General features: G+C 35.9%; 1 pseudogene; it reads left to right on the top strand.

Moving 5' to 3' along the window:
• Positions 1-12,028: 12,028 nt before the first annotated feature.
• LOC111207027 lies at positions 12,029-17,695 on the top strand (annotated as a pseudogene).
• Positions 17,696-18,432: the final 737 nt, after the last annotated feature.

The following is an 18,432-nucleotide window of genomic DNA, read 5'->3' as shown; positions in this document are numbered from 1 at the left end:
AGCTAGTAGTAGTAATAGCAATTTTCAGGAAGAACCGGTTGATCATCATTTGCATAATGAACATAGTTACCATCAGGAGGAGCAGATGGTAGATTATGATAGGGTTCATGATATGGTAGCTGATGCATTCGTACATCATGATGAAGATGAAGAACCTAATATAGATGCAAAAAAGTTTTATGAAATGTTAAATGCGGCGAATCAGCCACTTTACAGTGGTTGTAGAGAAGGTCTCTCTAAATTGTCGTTGGCTGCTAGAATGATGAATATTAAAACTGATCACAATCTACCTGAAAGTTGCATGAATGAATGATCAGACTTGTTTAAAGAGTATTTGCGGGAAGACAATGTGTTTGCTAATTCTTATTATGAGATTCAGAAACTTGTTTATAGTCTTGGGTTGCCTTCAGAGATGATAGATGTTTGCATCGACAACTGCATGATCTACTGGGAAGATGATGAGAAGTTAGAAGAATGTCAATTCTGCAAGAAGCCACGATTCAAGCCGCAAGGACGGGGACGTAATAGGGTACCGTACCAAAGGATGTCGTACCTAACAATTACAGATAGATTGAAAAGATTGTACAAATCAGAGCAGACTGCTGGAAAGATGAGATGACATGCTGAGCATACTCAGACGGATGGTGAGATGACTCATCCATCAGATACAAGAGCCTGGAAACATTTTAACAAAGTACATCTGGATTTCGCTAGCAATAGCCGGAATGTGTATCTCGGATTATGCACAGATGGATTTAGTCCATTCGGAATGTCAGGGAGACAATATTCATTGTGGCCAGTCTTTCTTACGCCATACAACCTGCCACCAGAGATGTGCATGCAACGGGAGTTGTTATTCTTGACCATATTAATACCAGGTCCGAACCATCCAAAAAGGTCTGTGGATGTTTTCCTACAACCACTGATAAAAGATTGAAGGATTTGTGGTCAACAGAGGTGAGGACGTATGACTGCTCAACGAAGACGAATTTTACGATGCGAGCGATGCTTTTGTGGACCATAAGTGACTTTCCTGCCTATGGGATGTTGTCTGGATGGAATACACATGGGAGAATAGCTTGTCCATATTGTAATGGAACAACAGATGCGTTTCAACTGAAGAATGGTAGGAAGACAAGTTGGTTCGATTGTCACCGTCTTCCCATTGGCCATCCGTACCAAAGAAACAAGAAATTGTTTAGGCACAAAAGGGTTGTGAGAGACACTCCTCCTCCATATCTAACTGGAGAACAAATTGAAGCGCAAATCGACTACTACGGAGCTAACGAAACAGTTCGTTGTGGTGGTAATTGGTATGTCCCTCGTAATATGCCTGATTCTTACGGTGTTCATCACAACTGGCACAAGAAGAGTATGTTTTGGGAGTTGCCATATTGGAAGGATCTTCTTTTGCGCCACAACCTCGATGTGATGCATATAGAGAAGAATTTCTTTGAGAACATCATGAATACAATATTGAATGTCCCAGGGAAGACAAAAGACAACATAAAATCAAGGTTGGACTTGTCGGATATTTGCTCAAGAAGTGAGTTACATATAAAAAGCAATGGACAAGTTCCCGTTCCGATATTCAGATTGTCTTCAGAAAAAATGTTGGTGTTGTTCAACTAGGTGGCATCAGAAGTGAAGTTCCCCGATGGGCATGTTTCAAATCTCTCTAGATGTGTTGAAAATGGTCAAAAGTACTTCGGGATGAAGAGTCATGATTGTCATGTCTTTATGCAACGACTACTTCCCTTTGCATTTGCGGAGCTACTTCCAACAAACGTACATGAAGCACTTGCAGGTAGTATATTATAACGCAGTAATTTTATAATGGTTTAGTTTGCAATAATATATGACTATTAATGTGTTTAATTGTTTTTGGAATATACAAGGCAGTGGAGTATTTTTCAGGGATCTGAGCACACGCACTTTTAAAGAAGAAGTCGTGGAACAGCTTCAGGAGAACATTCCCATCTTATTGGGCAACTTGGAGAAGATATTTCCTCCGGAATTTTTTTACGTCATGGAGCATCTAGCTGTCCACCTCCCATATGAGGCATTGCTTCGTGGACCTGTACATTACGGATGGATGTATCAGTATGAGCGAGCCATGAAATATTTGAAGGGAAAGGCAAAGAACCTCGCAAAAGTTGAAGGTTCTATAATTGCTGGAAGTTTGACGGAAGAAACTTCTCACTTCACATCGTACTACTTTGCGTCAAAAGTACGTACCCGGAAAAGAGCTCCAAGAAGATATGATGATGGTGGTGTCGCGCCAACATATGCAGTTGCTGGTGTTCCAGACATCTTTAGCCAGATTGGGGGACTCGATGGGAAATCAAAAGAGGTTTGGTAGTCGAGTGAAGAAGACGCTCATAGTGTGCACACCTATATTCTACTCAATTGCGAGGATCCATTGATGCGTTATTTTGAAATGTAACATATATGGACACTTCTAAACACATATAAGTATAAATTATATAATTGCCAAAGATTAATTAATATAAAATGTGATTTTACAGCCTATTTGTTTCTCAAGTCGAAGAAACATTCCCAGGTATATCCACAAGTGACGTAGACAAAAGGAAATATCAACACTTTATTAAGTGGTTGAAGAATCAGGTATTAACTCAAACTCTTAATTTTTTCAGGTCGATCAAACTCTTTTTTCATACATGATTTGTATTTCAACGTTCTCTTTATTTTTGCAGGTTGATTATGACGATGATGCAGATTATCTTAAGTGGTTACACGCAGTAACTCAATCTCCACTTGTAAACGTCACCACATCACAGATGTATTTCACACGAGGCTATACTTTTCACACATATGAGTATGGTAGACAGCGGGCGACCATTTACTATGGAATATGTGTGAAAGGGGAAACAAATTTCTACGGGATCTTGACGGAGATTATTGAAGTCGAATTCCCAGGGATATTGAAGCTGAAATGCGTCCTCTTCAAATGTGAATGGCTCGACCCCATCGTCAACAGAGGTGTTCGGTTTAACAAATTCGGTGTAGTTGATGTCAATGGTGGACGAAGGTACAACAAATTCTTTTTTTGCCATAAATGAGCAAAAAAAAATAAATTCTATGTTTTCTTTATTTTTGCATTTACAACAAATTCGAGCCTTTCATCTTAGCTTCACAAGCAGACCAAGTTAGCTTCCTTCCATACCCTCGGATGAGAGAATCAGGAATAAATTGGTTAGCCGTGATCAAAGTTACACCTCGAGGACGAATCATCAGTGGAGAAGAACCACCATTACAAGAAGAACAGATAAATGAAGTCGAGGAACCTGAACAAGAAATTGATGACATCCTTCTCATTGATCTGCATAACCATGAGTACGAAGATCTTACCGACAATGCCACGGACGAAGCTGTTGAAGACGAGTTTAATGAAAATGATGATGTTTCTAGTGATGACGAGAAAGTCGATGTATCCGATTGATGTATTTGTTTTTAATAAGATTGATTTTCAGACTTAATGCATGTGATTTGATGGATTTAATCATGAAAAACTATTTATATAATTTGATTTTGTGTAAGGTAATGGGAGTTTGTATTAGAAATAAGAGATTAAGATAATAAGTTAAGGAATTTTGGTTTTAGAATTTGGGGTTTGGAATGGAAATAATAGATTGAGGTTAAAGGGAAGATGGGTTTGGGGTTTGGAATATATGAAGTAGAAGATAAGGAAGATGGGGTTTGGGGTTTCGGATTTTAGGGATTTAAACATAATCCTCGTAATTTCCTCCTAAAATAACGAGGAAATAACGACGAAATTAAAAAATGAAGAACGCGGGACTCGTTAATTCCACGTAAGCAGAAATCGTCGTAAAGACCTCGTAACCGGAAAACGCGGGCCTTGCTATTTCTTCGTAAAATAAAAACACGGACCTTGCTATTTCCTCTCTAATTTGATTAGTTTAGGGTAGATTAGGTGGTTAGTGTAGGGAATTTAGATACTGGAATCTATTTCCTCTCTTAACGACCAATTAGGGACTACCGTTGTAATATTTGAAAAAAAAGAGAAGAAAGATACTGGAATCACAGGTGGGAAGAAACAAGGCGAGACCTACGTAAGCCTAGCCTTGTCTCCGCCCACATGTGTTCCAGTATCTTTCTTCACCTTCTTTTTTTCCAAATATTTCTAATTTGAGAAGCAAACTGGTGAGTAATTATCTCTGATTTGAGAAGCAAATTGGTGAGTTTATCTTTGATTAGAGAAGCAAACTGCTGAGTATTTATAGGAAATTTCGAAAGTTTTTACGACGAATTAGCTTCGTCTCATTCCTCGTAAATAGAAAAGCGGGCCTCGCTAATTCCTCGTAAATGAAGAACGCGGGACTCGTTAATTCCACGTAAGCAGAAATCATCGTAAAGACCTCGTAACCGTAAAACACGGGCCTTACTATTTCCTCGTAAAATAAAACGCGGTCCTTTGTAATTCCTCGTAAATTTACGAGGAAATTACTTACGAGGAATTACGAGGATATCTAATCTCTTATATATACTCCCGAGCGCTCACACTTTCATTTTGTCTCAACTTCCTCTCCACTTCCTCTATATTTTGTAGCAATGGTAACTCTCTCTAATTCCTCTCTAATTTGATTAGTTTAGGATAGATTAGGTGGTTAGTGTAGGGAATTTAGATAGGTTTACTGATTTTATGTTAATTAGTGTTGATTAGATGGTTAATGTAGAAAATTTAGCTAGATTTATAGAAATTGTTAATTATAGAATTTGTTAATATTGTTGATGTTAACTTCAAAGATTAAATTTTTTTTGCAGAGCGTTCGAAAGAACATGCTTACTCCCCATTACAGAGAGATGTACAATGATCCTGGTAGTCGTTTAGACCCACCTTCTTTGGCTCCCGGTTCTTCTTCAGCTCCCAATTCTTCTTCAGCTCCCGGTTCTTCGGGTCCGGAGACTGTCCCCAAGACTCAGTCTTCTCAGAGAGTCTCTCGGTCGCCTTCTTCTAGTGCACCATCTGTTCCTCATGTGCCTCCTCCGATGGCTCCTCCGATGGCTCCTCCGATGATGCCTCCTCCGATGCCTGTCGAAGACCTTCTCGGTCAGCCAGACATAGAAGGTTTACCAGTCATAGACCCCGACCGACCGGACGGAACTTTGTGGTATGTTACATTAATTATTTTTTTTAATTCTTTTAAAATTATTTTATAACATTAATAAATAATTTATATTTTAAATTTGTTTTTTTCAGGTTTGGGGTTGACGGATGTCTTGCATCAGACGTAACCGACACGATCAAAGGTTACTTCTCCACGCCACATCCGAACTAGAAAAAGACGCCGATCTACATCAGAAAGACGTGGTTCAAAATTTACGCTGTAAGTTACTATTAATTAATTATATATACTTTAATTTTTTCATGATTTATATATTTTTTTAAACTAATTATTAATTTAATTTTTTTTACAGCAAAACTATCATTGGTCCATGGGGGTCAATGAGAGGGTGAGGAAAGCGTTTTACGCGAAGGCGAAAGTTCGCTTGTTGGACACGGTCTCCAACTGGAAGGGTGAACTGATCGTGAAGGGATATGAGCGTGGCAAACCCGCTGAGCTCACCACGGATGTGTGGGATGGCCTCATCCGTTATTGGCGGGATCCTGACTCCATTAGAATCGCCCAGTCTTGCTCTGCCTCCCGTAACACGGTAGATGAGCACGGCCACGGGTCGATGCTTCACTCTACAGGCCAAAAACCCCACGCCGGCGTCCGTTTGGAAATGGCAATTAAATATTTTATTTAATTAAATTTTTAATATATATATTCTAACTTTCTTTAAAAAAAATTAGGCCAAAGAGACGGGACAACTCCCGTCTCTTTTGCAACTTTACGAGAGGACCCTCAAGAACAAGGCGGGCAAATTTCTAGATGGCAAGTCCGAGCAAATCTTCAACGACTTGGTTGCTCAGGTTTACGACCGCCAGACCCAGCTGACCCAGCAGTCCACCGACGGATTACCCGTCACCTTATCCACAGTTGAAGTGGATAGGATTTACGAGGAGGTAATTTTTTAAAAATTTTAATTTTTTTATTATTCATTTAATTTAACTTTAAATTTTTACTAACAATATTTATTTTTTGTTTTTAAGGTTGTCCCTAAGAAAAAGGGACGTACATTGGGGATTGGTTCCGTCAACGATGTTCCGAGAGCGACATTGTCTTATGGTCAGACACGGGAAGATGAAGTCACTCAGCTGCGTAAAGAGCCCACTCAGTTGCGTAACGAGTTGGACTTGATGCGATCTGCATTAACAGCTCGTGTGGGTGGAGTCGAGGGCTTCTTGGACGTTATAGCGGCCACAAATCCCGAATGGAAGTCCTTGTTGAGGAACATGCGACGATAAAATCCCATTCCAGGCGAGTCATCATCCGACACACATGCCGAGGCGGATGTAGAGAGGAGGGGTGATGAATTCTACCGGACGATGAACGACCCTTAGTTCTTTTTTTTTCGGTTGTTGTATTATAAATTCAAAACTTATTTATATATAAAATATTTTCGTATTGATTTTTATTTTAAATTATAATTTTATTAATAAATTAAATAATTTTAATTATTTTAATTATTTTTTTAATTATATTTTTAAATTCTGTAAAATAAAAAAATGAAGTAAATTCGTAGCTAAATTACGACTTATTTACGTGGAAAGTTTACGAGGAAATGAGGAGGAAGGTTAAACGAGTATTTTACGAGGAAATACTTTCGAGGTATTTACGTGTACTTTACGAAGAAATACTTTCGAGATATTTACGTGTAGTTTACGAGGAACTCCTTTCGAGGTATTTACGAGGAAATATAGCGACCTCCTTACGTGGAATAATTACCTGGTCTTTACGATGAAATGATGTACTTCGCCTTTATGACGAAATGTTTTCCTCGCTAAGTTACGACGAATTGGCGAGAAAATATGCGTTACGACGAACGAGTAACGACGAAACGTGTTTCCTCGCTAGTTCCTCGTAAAGCCTCTTTTATGACGAACTCACGAGGAATACCGCCGTCGTTAATCTTATGTTTTCTTGTAGTGTCTGTTCTTGTTCAACCGACGGAGGAGCATACCTGTGGGACCTGTGATGAAGTAAATGGTGGCACATCTGTTGGATTGAGCTTGAAAGACAAGAAAACTTGAGATGCAAGTCAAAGACTTAATCTTACTGAGATATGAAAATTAGGATTTAGAATATGTTTAGGAGTTATCTATATATGTTACCTAATAAGAAAATGTCAAGTTTTAACATAGCTTACAAGAGTTTAGAGACTGAGAACTTTAGTTTTGAGTTATTTTCTAAAGCAATAAGAAAAGTGTTTTTAATTCTTGATCTTTGAATTCTATATTTGATATCAGAGCTACATGTTGTCATAAGCGACATTGTTACGACAAAAGGAAGATCGAAAGAAGCAGGAGGGACATCATCAATCCAATGTCCTATGCTTAATGCAACAAACTACACAGTATAGGCCATGAAGATGAAGATTGCTCTCAAAGTTTATAAGGTTTGGGAAGTCATAGAGACATACTCTGCGGAAGGAGATAAAAACGACATGGCTATCGCTCTTCTGTTTCAATCTATACCGGAGATTCTTATCTTACAAGTTGGAGAAATAGATACATAAAAGAAGGTATGGTAGGCAATTAAAGCAAGTCACGTAGGATCAGAAAGATTTAAAGAAGCAAGATTACAAACGCTTATGAACAAATTTGATCGTCTCAAGATGGAACATTGAGACAATCGATGATTTTGGAAGAAAGCTATCTGAAATATCATCTAAAGCAGCTGCACTAGGGGAAAATATTGAAGAATCAAAATTGGTTAAAAAGTTCCTTAAGAGCCTTCCTCGAAAAAGATACATACATATTATCGCATCACTTGAGCAGGTACTAGATATTAATACTACAAGCTTCGAAGATATCACAGGACGTCTTAAGGCTTATGAGGAGCGTATCTTCGAGGAATAAGAAACTCAAGATGATCAAACCAAGGTAATGTATACAGACATGGAAGCTCAAACTGAAAATTCCAATCAGGATTATAACAAGGACTATAGGAACAGAGGTCAAGGGGGACGTTACTATTACAGAGGAAGAGGGCATGGTCGATTTAATGAAGGAAGAGATGCGTCAAAGGTGGTATGTTTTCGCTGTGATAAGATAAGCCATTTTGCCTCAAACTGCCCCGACCGTCTGCTCAAGCTACAAGAGCCTCAAGAGAATGATAATAGTGACACACAAGATGCTGACAAGCTTATGATGCATGAGGTAGTATATCTAAATGAGAGAAATTGAATACCCTAAAAGTTTGAAAAGAATACTGGCGAAGTAAACATCTGGTTCCATCACAATGGGGTTAGCAATCTATGACTGGAGATCGGAAATATTTTTCGAAGCTAGACAACACAGTGACTGGAAAGGTGAGATTTGGGGATGATTCAGGCATAGATATCAAAGGAAAAGGCACAATCTCTTTACTGATATGAATGGTGAACCGAGAAAGATGACAAACGTCTATTTCATTCCGGATTTGAAAAGGAATATCATCAGTCTAGGTCAAGAAACATAGTCGGGTTGTAATATAGGATTGAAGGGAGAAATCTTAACAATTCACGACCATAGCGGGAAGTTGCTTATCAAGGCCAATAGATCAAGAAATCGGTTGTATAAAGTTAAAATGGGAATACAAATTACTGCACGGTTGCATCTAACAACGATAAGCGAGACAAGAAGATGAAATGCAAGGTTAGGACACATCAATCTTGAAGCAATAAATTTAATGATACAAGAGGAACTTGTTGTAGGGATTCCGAGTGTTAGCATCGAAAAGTAAATCTGTTCGTCATGTCTACTCTGGAAACAAACAAGGCAAGTGTTCCCACAAGCAACCTCATATCGAGGAACCAAGACACTTCAACTTATGCATGGAGAATTATGTGTACCTATAACAACAAGCACACAAGATGGAAATAAGTATGTCTTCTTTATGGTTGATGATTACTCTAGATACATGTGACAAGTCTTATTAAAGAAAAGAGAGTGGCGTTTGAAAAGCTCAAGAAGCTCAAGTGTTTGGTGGAACAAGAGACAGGGAAAAAGATAGAAACCTTCAGAACAAATAGAGGATAATTTGCATCACAAGAGTTCAACTAGTATTGCGACAACTCGAGTATAAAGCGATGTATCACTGCTTCATACACTCTCCAACAGAATAGTGGTCGACAGGTTAAACATAACTCTAATGGAGATGGTGAGAAGTATCTTAAAACATATGCATATGCCACACTACTTGTGAGGAGAAGCAATACGACATGCCACATACCTTCTAAATCGTATAAACACAAGAGCGTTAAAGAATAAAACTCCATACGAAGTTTTCCGTATGAAGAAACCAAGAATTGATCTGGATGCATTGGGTATGCAAAGGTAGAGAAGATGCAACTGAAGAAACTAGACAATAGATCTCGTATGCTTGTCCACTTAGGCACTAAACCAGGATCTAAAGCTTATAGATTACTTGATCCACAAGCTCGGAAAATAGTGGTAAGTCGTGATGTGGTGTTCGACGAGACAAAGGGGTGGAACTGGAGTCAAAACAACACAGAACAAGGATACGATGGAAGCTTTATTGTTACTCCCAGCGAGTTTGGAAACCATGGCATACAAAATACCGAAGAATACAACATGGTTCTCAATATAGATCATTCCGAGTCCACTAAAGAAAGTTCTCAAGATAGTAATGCCGAGGGAAACACCTCCTTGTGCTCAAACGAGTATGAAACAGAGAACAAAGACCATCCACAAACAGTCTTAAGAAGACCAGAGAGACCGAGCATAAAACCTAAGTACCTTGAGGACAACGTCTTGTTTGCATAAGAAGAAGGAGAAAGGTTACTGATGTGTCTAAATAATGAGCCAAGATATTTAGAATCAAAGGAATGGATAATTTCTTGTGAAGACGAGACCCTTTCTATTGAGAAGAATCAGACGTGGAGCCTCGTAGAACTTCCATACGGAGCAAAACCTATCGGTTTGAAGTGGGTATTCAAGCTCAAGCGCAACGCAGATGGAAGAATTATTAAATACAATGCTCGACTTGTGGCTAAGAGGTACGTACAACGCTATGTGATTAGTTACGATTAGATCTTTGCCCATGTAGCTAGGCTTGAAACCATACAACTTCTTATCGACCTTACAGCATCATATGGATGAGAGATACATTACTTTGACGTAAAAACGGTGTTTCTTAATGGAGAGTTGAAAGATAATGTTTACATCAAACAACCAGAGGGTTTACAAACTCAACAAAGCTTTGTATGGGTTATGAATAAACAAAAAAAACTGAATCATATTCTTATGGAACTCCAGTTCAAGAAGTGGCAGTCTATTTGGATGACTTATTTGTCACAGGAACAAACTTGAGAGTCATCAACGAATTCAGGTAGAGATGGCGTCCAAATTTGAGATGAATGATCTTGAAAAGTTGACATATTATCTTGGGATCGAGGTATGTCAACACGAAGAAGGTACAATACTGAACCAGAAACATATGCTCTAAAGATCTTGGAGGAAGCGGAGATGAAAAACTGTAACTTAACTCACACACCAATGGAGTCCGGCGTAGAACTATCGAAGGCTAAAGGCGAGAAAGAAATTGATGCAACGGGGTTCAGAAGAAATATCGACTGTCTCAGATATTTGCTTCATACAAGACCGGATTTTTCATATTGTGAGGGAGTACTAAGCCGATATATACAGGAGCCGAAGGAGTCTCACGGAGCTGAAATGAAACAATGTCTGCGATACCTGCAAGGGTCACGTCTTCTATCATGTCAATAGTTAGAGATGTTAATATGGGCTCAACTTAACAAGGTTAGCCCTAACCCTGTATAAACGTTTTTAGCCCTAACCCGTACTTTTGACAAAAAGTTTAAAAAGGGTTGACCATAATTAGCCATGACTGTTTTAGGGCTTAGTTTATCCCATTTATTTTGTTCATACAAAGTGTATACCATATTTAACTATATATTAGATTTTTAATTTTGTTCGATTATGCAAAATTTAATATTCTCACCACCCCGAAAAATCAAAATTCTCACCAAACCTTCAAATGAGTTTTTCAGCAAAACCAAAAATCGAGTTTTTTGGTAAAAACCGTAAAACAAGTTTTTTGGCCAGACCTCAAAATGAGTTTTCTCGTCAAAAAAAATGAGTTTCTCGCCAAAACCACAAAAATCGAGTTTTCCAGCTAATTCTACAAAATTAAAATTTTCTGTCAAAGCAGAATTCTCTCTAAAACTGCAAAATCGAGTTTTATCGCTAAAGCCACAAAATCAATTTTTTCGCCAAAACTGTAAAATTGATTTTTTTTCACCAAATACACAAAAAAACGAGTTTTCTAGCCAAATACACAATCGATTTTTTCCTCCAAACCCGCAAAATCAAGTTTTTCCGCCAAAACCGCAAAATTAAGTTTTTCCGCCAAAACCGCAAAATTGATTTTTCCCACCAAAACCATAAAATCAAGTAGTTCCACCAAAACCATAAAATCAAGTAGTTCCTCCAAAACCATAAAATCAAGTTTTCCCACCAAAACCATAGAATTGAGTTTCCCACTTGAACCATCAAATAAAATTTTCCCACCGAACTCATTAAATCGAGTTTTTCTGCCAAAACATAAAATGAGTTTTCCCGCAAAAACCAAAAACTTGATTTTGCGATTTTGGTGGGAAAACTTGATTTTGCGATTTTGGTGGGAAAACTTGATTTTGAGGTTTTGACGGGAAAACTTCATTTTGTTGTTTTGGCGGGAAAACTCGATTTTGCGGTTTTGGCGAAAAGCTAGATTTTGCGGTTTTGGCGGGAAACCTTGTTTTGACAAGAAAATCGATTTTTGTGGTTTTGACGAAAAAACTCGATTTTGTGTATTTGACGTGAAAACTCGATTTTGCAGTTTTAGGGAAATTTTTTGATTTTGCGGTTTTGGCGGAAATTTTGATTTTGCGGTTTCAGTCAGAAAACTCGATTTTTGGTTTTTGTGGGAAAACTCTATTTTGCGGTTTTGGCAGGAAAAGTCGATTTTGCGGATTTGGGTAGAAAACTTGATTTCGATTAGCAACAAGTTGGAGAGGAGCAATGAGTGATGATCATTTCACATATTATTTTTTTTAATGTCATGCTTAAAACATGAAGAAAAAATGAATAAAATATTATTTTTCCATTTAGATGATCATATCATGAATTTTTAAAACATGTAGACTTTGGTTAAAATTGAAAACAAACATTTGTTAAGTTGCATGAAAATTAGATGGGCTAACTCTGGTACCATTCATAGCCCTTGATTAAAGGTTAATACAGAGCTGGTTAAAATATGGATGAATTTATATCAAACAAAAGAGGGTCCTAGCCCTGGATTTAACATCCTTAGCGATAATCCAATTACTTGGTGCTCAAACGTGACACAGTGGCTTTACCATCATGTGAGGCATTATGACAGGTACTGAAGTCGTAAGACAGGTAATTTGGCTCCAAGCTGTGATTGACGAAATCATAGGATCATCGTGTGAGAAGGTTGTAATCCGAATTGATAACTAGTGGGTAATCACTCTTACCAAAAACCCGGTTTTCCATGCTCGAAGTAAACATATTCATACATACAACTTCATACGGGAATGCATTGAGAATGGATAAATAGAAATTGAAAACATTCCTTGTAACAGAAGGCGGATATTTTAACAAAGGTTCTCGGAAGAATCAACTTCATGGAAATAAAAGAGCTTATTGGAATTTAAGAGTTGTCGAAAATTCAGTTTAAACTTAAGGAGGAGAATATTGTATTAAGCTTGAAGAAAAATAAAATTTGAGATGCAAGTCAAAGACCTAATCCTACTAAGATATTGAAATTAGGATTTAGAATATTTTTAGGAATTATCTATATATATTACCTAATAGTATTATGAGTTATTAATCTCTATATATAAAAAATGTTAAATTGTGATATAACTTACGAAGAGTTTAGAGATTGAAAACTTTAGTTTTGAGTTATTTTCTAAATCAATAAGAAAAGTATTCTTGATTCTTGAACTTTAAATTCTATAGCATCTCTCAATAATCTCTTCTTGTTAATGAAGTTTAAGTGTTAAAAAAAAGCATCTCTCAATAATCTTTGTGAAGGACACGTTGAGTATCATCTCGAAGAACAAGATCAAGATATATGTTTCTTTATTCTTAACTAAAATTGTTGGTTAGTCTGGGCTTTCTGTTGTGGGTTTAATTTAAGTACAAACCACTTGTATTAATATTGGCCTCATGGCCTTTCTAATATTATAAAGTTGACAAAAAGAACATTTAAAAGGAATTTAAAATAAACTATTTATTCAAAATCCCCTAATATATTAACTTATGAGAGAGTTACATAATGGGTTACTTTTTCATGAAACTTAACATATTTAGGCACTTTACATTTGAGGTGTACTATTTGCCTTAGTTTTGGATTTTAATTGTTTTTGTATGACGAAAATACCTTTGGGTAACAAAGAGAAATCGTGATTAGAGTGGGGATGGTTTAAACATCTAGTTAGTTGCTTTAGTTGTTATTAATTGTTGGTAAGTTTATTGGGTATTGGACTTCGATAGTAACCATAAGATATGATTTAAGCTAATTTGATTTGAGGACTCTTATTAACGTAAATACAAATCATAAAAAAAGATGGACAAGAGAAGAGAGATTTTATGGCCAGACTTGATGATGTGGTCAATATTAAACGTGTTGTGTCAAAGTTGCGGTTGAGAGAAGAGAGATCAGGGCCAATAATCATATGGTCAAAGACTTTATGAATAGCAGATCAGTGGGTGGTGTGGTCAGGATTTTGGTTGTGAAAAGAGAGGTTATGGTCAAAGTCGGTGTGGTCGTAGGTGTAGGTTTTTGCACATTTTTGGTTATGGTTAAAGTTGGTGTAGTCACTCCGGTGACTTCTCTGTCTAACAGCACCAGTCCAGCGTGACCACGTCTTGTCTCGTCCTCCACCATCAAGCTTTTCTGTTCCTCCTTCACGTTCTGTCACCGGCAACGAGGAGACCAATGATTCATCACGCCACCACCACGAATTCGTCACGCCATCACCTTCCGTTATAACATCGCCATTTTTCCAGATCTGAAAAATTAATAAATCTAAAAACAGAGGAGTAAAAGACAAGAAACAAAAGAACATTAAAACTCATAATTGGTGGTTGATATTTACTATGTCTTTGTTTTTTTCAGTGATGAAGATGAGAAGAAGACAAATAGAAGAGAAAAAAGATGAGAGAAGAGAAGAGAAAACAAGAAAACAAAGACAGCGATTTAGTTAAATGGGATCAATTCATTCTGGTTAGAATTGAGAGGATAATTTAGGAATTTTGTAACCTAGAAGTACACCACAAGCATAAAGTATGCTAAAGTGTTAAGAGAGAAGGAAAAGTACGTTAAGGTGTAATTTTTTTCTTAACTTATTAAGGAACTTCACATTCCTCTCGTCTTGGTACGTAATCATACCTAGACGCCTTTAAAGCCGTGGCTGCACTGTTTTGCCTTTCTTCGAAGCGACTCCTAGGGTTAAGTAATTCACCATTTTGATCTTCTAATCTTCCATCACCTTTTTGAGTCTCTGTTCGTTTTGTCAAACGTGGTAACTAGGGAAAGCAAATAAACTTTCAAGAAGGCTCTCTCAATATTTTATTTTGGTTTGGTTGTTCGACTTGCGAATTTGTGCGTTTAAGATCCATCTTCAAGATTAAATGGAGAAACAATCTGATAAGAAAATTACTTGGGTGATCAAAAACTTCTCCTCTTTGCAATCCAAGATAGTTAAGTCTGATATATTCGTGGTGGGTCGCTGCAGATGGTAAGAAAAGAAGTTGTTTTCAAAATGTTTTTCGATCGGCTTAATCTCCTTCGCTTTTCTGATTGTTTTCTTATGTTTTTGTTTGCAGGCGTTTAGAGGCCTATCCCTAGGGAAATAATAAGGCTAATCATTTCTCTTTGTATCTAGCCGTTGCTGATTCTGAGATTTTGCCTCTTGAATGTAGAAGACACGTTGAAGTTTCCTTTACTGTAGTAAATCAGTTTTCGGACAAACTATCCCAACATAGAGGTGATCGTTTATTTAAATGTTTTGAAGTTTCATACTTATTTTATTAGAGTATTGCTGAGCTATTTTTGTTTATATGTTGTGAAGGGATTGTTTAGTTGTCATTCCAATGTAGTATATAATATGTCATGTTGTCCTGCTGTAAAAATGAAAATCATGAAATATATTTTGAAATTTTGCGGAGACGCAACATTGGTTTGATAAGTCAAAGCCTGGCTGGGGATTTGCAAAAATGATTTCCCTTGTCGTATTTGATGACAAAGAATGATTGATCTAGTTAATGGAGAATTAAAGATTGTTGTGAAGGTTGATGTTCTTGAAGTTCAAGGTAAAGTAGATGTATCAGAGGAAGATGTATCAGAGGAATCTTCACCAGTAATCGAAACCATGGATGTCAATGTATTTCACGTCCTACCTTCACAAGTAAGATAATATAAGCAATACAAAGCTTCTTGTTTTTTACTTAAAGAAAGTCCAACAAAAATACAAAAACCATCATGGGTTCTACAAGTAATTATAGTTAAAATACTTCTAAACACAGAAAGAGAAAGTGACAAATCTAAGTCCCTCACTAATAGTTCAGTTTCTTAATATAGTTACAAGCTGAAGATAGTCTATTATTCTATGTTGTACTTTATATATCTATTTTCCACTTGCAGGTAGAATCTGTAAACCGTTTGTTTGGAAAACACCAAGATATTGCATCAAATTTCGTACAAAGAATCCATATCTAAATACGGCATACATGAATGTCCTCCTAAGCTTAACCCAGACGCTATGTCAATCGCCTTGGGAAATCTCCAAGGATGATCTGGCAGAGGAATATGCTGCTCTGTCATACTTGACAGCTGAGGGGTTTCAGTTGGATTGGTTGGGGAAGAAACTTGATGAAGTTTAGGTAAAGAAGAAGAAAGAAAAAGCTTGTTTGGCACAGCTTCGAGAAATTGAGAAAGAACTACAACCATTGAAGCGGAAGTATTCAGAAATGGAAGCTCAAATGGACAAGGTGAAGGCTGAGTTGTCTGCAGCAAAAAGTCCCGTCTCCTTGTACGATGAAGATGTTGCCTGAAGATTTGAGTACTTAGAGCACTTTGATTTAGGTTCTCGTAGGTGTTCTGGTTTGTTTGCTTGCGTCTTGATTTCTAAATGAGCTCTCTTAAAATTAAAAAGATCAAGAGAGTTGTATAGGATGCGCGACGTCAGATCAAAGGCGTTGGGTTTTATACATCTTACATAGGATTCTTTTTTCTTTTTATCTCTGTAACACAGATAGATTCATATAGACTCTCCAAACTTACATAGAAACTTAGATAAGACCAAAATATACACTTAATATTTATCTAGAATATACACAAAATATCTTAACCAAACTATATTAGAGTAATATCCTTAAACCTCTTAGAACCTTCTTTAACACTGCCTTTTAAGTTGGAACTCCCAACTTATGTAATATTAAGATTTTGATTGGTAGAGCATTATTCAATCAGCATTAGTTAGAAAAACATTTATTAAATGCTAATGTTCTCCAAATGTTTTCTCATACGAAGCTTTTAGTATAGCATTTACATTTATAATTTATAAAATTAAAAAATAATAATTAATTTGTTTTATTCAGTAGGAATAAATATATTATAAATATATGAAAAATTTGCCAAAACAGAACAAAAAAAACAACATAATTGTTCCTTTCGTATAATATCATCCTTAAGTTGTCTTTTAAGTATAATTTTTTGAACCTTTAAATTCACCACATCTTCTATCACGAATCAAATTGCCACATAGATAAATAAATAAAAATATTTTTTAAAAAAAAACCTAAACTAATAAAAAAAATAATGACATCAATTTTAATGATGTTAACACCACTGACAAAACCATAAATCCTAAATTCTAAACCCTAAATCCTAAATATAAACCCTAACCCCTAAATCCAAATCATATACCCTAAATTCTAAACTCAAACTCTAGACCATAAACCCAAATCCTATACCCTGAATCCAAATACTAGACCCTAAACCCAAACCGTAAACCGTAAACCTAACCCTAGACCCTAAACTCAAACCCTATACTCTATACCCAAACCTTAAACCCTAAAAGAACAACATCAACATTAACCCAAACCTTTAGGGTATAGAGTTTGGGTTTAGGGTTTACGATTTGAGTTTAGGATCCATGGTTTGGGTTTAGGGTATAGGGTTTGGGTTTAGGGTATAGAGCTTGGTTTTAGAGTATATGGTTTGGGTTTAGGATTTAGAATCTAGAGTTTGAGTTTAGGATTTAGGGTTTAGATTTAGGTTTTAGGGTTTAGATTTAGGTTTTAGGGTTTAAATTTATGGTTTAGAGTTTAAGATTTAGGGTTTAGCTAGTTGCGATAACGTCGTTAAAATTGGCGTCATTAATATTAATATTATTTTTTAAATATTTTTTAAATAAAATTTTTTTTTTATTATTAATCTAGGTGGCAATTTGATTGGTGATAGGAGATGTGGTGAATTTAAAGGGGTGAACCTAAGTGTGTTCTAATTTTTTTCATAATCCTAAAACTAACCCTTGATTAATCAAATTAAACACAATTTTAAAGTTGAACTGAACTTTAAAAAGTTAATAAAAAGGAATAAAAATGTTTTAAAAACACTAAAATTTAAAGTTTAGTTTTTTTATTTATTAAATTTTGTAATAAAACTAAAAAGTTCATAAATGTTTTAATGTTTTATAAATTTTATTTAACGTATTTTTATTAAAGACTTTTTAAAAAAAATATTTTAATTTTTATAAAGTTTACAAAGTTTATTTTTATTAATGTTTTATTCAAAACGTTTTACAAAGTTTTATTTTTATTAAAAACGTTTTACAAAGTTTTATTTTTATTAAAAATGTTTTATAAAGTTTTTTTCCAAACATTTTAAAAATGTCAAAATCAAAAAGTTTAATTTTTTTATTAAATAGTTTAATAAAAAGGAAACAAACGTTTTTAAAAGGAAGTTTAATAAAAAGGAAAAGTGCATACACATTTTAGGGAAGTTAGAATATTACAAATATATTTTTTTGATATTTTTGACAAGGTAAGTCGACCTATATACGTTTTAGGGAAGGTATAATATTACAAATAGTTTTAGAATATTTTCTTAACTGAAACTTCCATAATTTTCGCCAAAATCAGGTTTTCTTATCCATCTACACTGCATAGAATTAAGACAAAAATCCCATAACAGATTCTACCTCATGTAGCCGTTTGAATATTTTCTAGATTCCGCATTCCGAGAA

Source organism: Brassica napus, chromosome C8 (assembly GCF_020379485.1).
Source record: "Brassica napus cultivar Da-Ae chromosome C8, Da-Ae, whole genome shotgun sequence".
Taxonomy (NCBI): Eukaryota; Viridiplantae; Streptophyta; class Magnoliopsida; order Brassicales; family Brassicaceae; genus Brassica; species Brassica napus.
The sequence above is the reverse complement of the archived record's forward strand: the minus strand, read 5'-3'. Positions and strand labels throughout refer to the sequence as shown.